Genomic DNA, 2,084 nt, shown 5'->3' on the forward strand with positions numbered 1-2,084 from the left:
AGAATATTTTTTCTATACTTTTACAAGAGATGAATAATAAAGCTAACATCAAATAACTCAGCAGATACAACGCCTACAAGAGCTCAAAAAGAGGATGATTGAGGTACAGAGAAGTCTGAATTTCAGTCTTGTAATCATAACATATTACCTGTAAATTCTCTGGAGGCAGTAGTGGAGATTGTTTTAAGGTGTTCACTACTTACAACAGCAACAACTCCATTGTGTGAGAATCTAGCAAGCATTTCAAGAATTTCAGATCTTTGGCTTTTTGACAGCAGATGATAGATGTTTTGGATTCTTGTGTTGTTGTTGGTACAAGGTTGACAGCATACAGAGTTGAGGCTAGAATCAGATTTATTTTTTCAAGTTGCTGGAATAGAGGGAAAACAGTGGCCTGAGCTCATTGATTCACTTCTATCAAATATTCACTCAATTTTCTGTGAAGACTGTGAAGATTGATTGTGTTAAATCACTCAATTTTATATATTAATATTTGTCTGTTGTTTGAACTTGCTCTTGAGGTTGTGCTGTTTGAATTGCTGTATTTTGTCCAGAAATTGTTGTGATATTGAATATGTTGGTTTAAATTTTTTGATTAGTTTTTAATTTTAATTTTGATGTTTTTTCTGTTTTGTTTTGTGTTTAAACTGCTTGAGAATCTTTGAACTGTTTTACGTCGTCTAAAATGTTTCTTATCAGTTTTAATTGTTTCTAACTATTTTTAACAGTTTTACTGATTTTAGACAGTTTTTCGTCGTTTTTTTTCTAATTTCTCATCAGTTTTTTTTTGTGTGTTTTTGTTTTTCTTTTTGAGCTTAATTGTTTTTTATTTCTTTTGTTTGATTTCATCGCATTAGATCCTCTAATTGATCAATCTTATTTTTTATAATGGCAGATATCTTAGAGAAGGAGAATCAAGAGATCAAAGCTCAAATTTGCAAGCTGGAAAAGAGCATAAAGAGCTATAAAGAGAAATATATTAATATGTTATACGAGAATCATGATAATGTAGAACTTATTGCTAATCTACATCAAGATCATAAAGTAGCATTGGAAAAAGTTGAGAATGATTTCATGAATAAAATTAATAAACTTGAGAACACTCTGAGTTCAGTGAGGAAAAACTATGATGATGATTTGAGAATTTGGAGTAAAGTTAATAAAGACATGTTCAATAAACTTCAAGAGCTAAAAACTGAAAGAAATTCTTTTGGGAGAAATAGTAAAGAGTTAGAGGTTTTAACTGATAAATCTGAAAGTGACATGGTTGAACTAAGAAAGCTTCTAAACCTAGAGAAAGAAAAGGTTTTAAAAATGGAGAAAATTTTAATGCTGAAAGGAATAAATTTGAGAAAGAGAAGAGGAGATGTATTGAATTTGAAAGAAAATTTGGTGCTGAACGCATATCTTTTTGAAGATAAGATAAACTCACTTGAACTGAATGCTAAAATGCTGTTAAAGCAAATCTCGGATTTTGAGCAACTGATCATCTTGGAACGAGCCAAGAATGATAAAGAAAAGAAAGATATCTCTGAAGACTGTTAGAGTCAATTACAGAAATTGTCTGAAAGCATTGATCTAAAGCAGAAGGCTTTAGACGAAGAGAAGAAGCAATTTGCTCTTGAGAAAAGAAATACTTCAAAGAAGTTTACAGCAATTGCTAAAGAGCTTGCAAATAAGAAAAAGTGGCTTGACATCGCCTCGGAGAAAGACAAGAGCAGCTCAGATGAAGAGAAACAAGAGTTGATAAATCAGAAAAGAAAGTTTGAAATGCTTTAAAAGGAGTTAGAAGGTAAACTCCTGGACACTACAAGCAAATTGTTTGATCTAAAGACAGACCTTGAAACTGAGATGAAGATGAGAACTGAACTTAAAATTAAATTTTATTTAGTTCCTGCTGAAAGAGACCAACTTTTACAAAAAGTCAAAGACTTTTCGTGTGCGCAAAGTTTAATTGGTTCTTGATGTGCTCGAATCGTAAGTGTGCACACAGTGGACACAAAGTCCCCAAAGTGGCGGTGCAAGTGCACGTCGACACTATGATCGCTTCAAGTAATAGAGTGGTATAGTACCAAGATCGTTTC

Source organism: Cynara cardunculus, assembly GCF_001531365.2.
Source record: "Cynara cardunculus var. scolymus isolate 2C chromosome LG 4, CcrdV1, whole genome shotgun sequence".
NCBI lineage: Eukaryota > Viridiplantae > Streptophyta > Magnoliopsida > Asterales > Asteraceae > Cynara > Cynara cardunculus.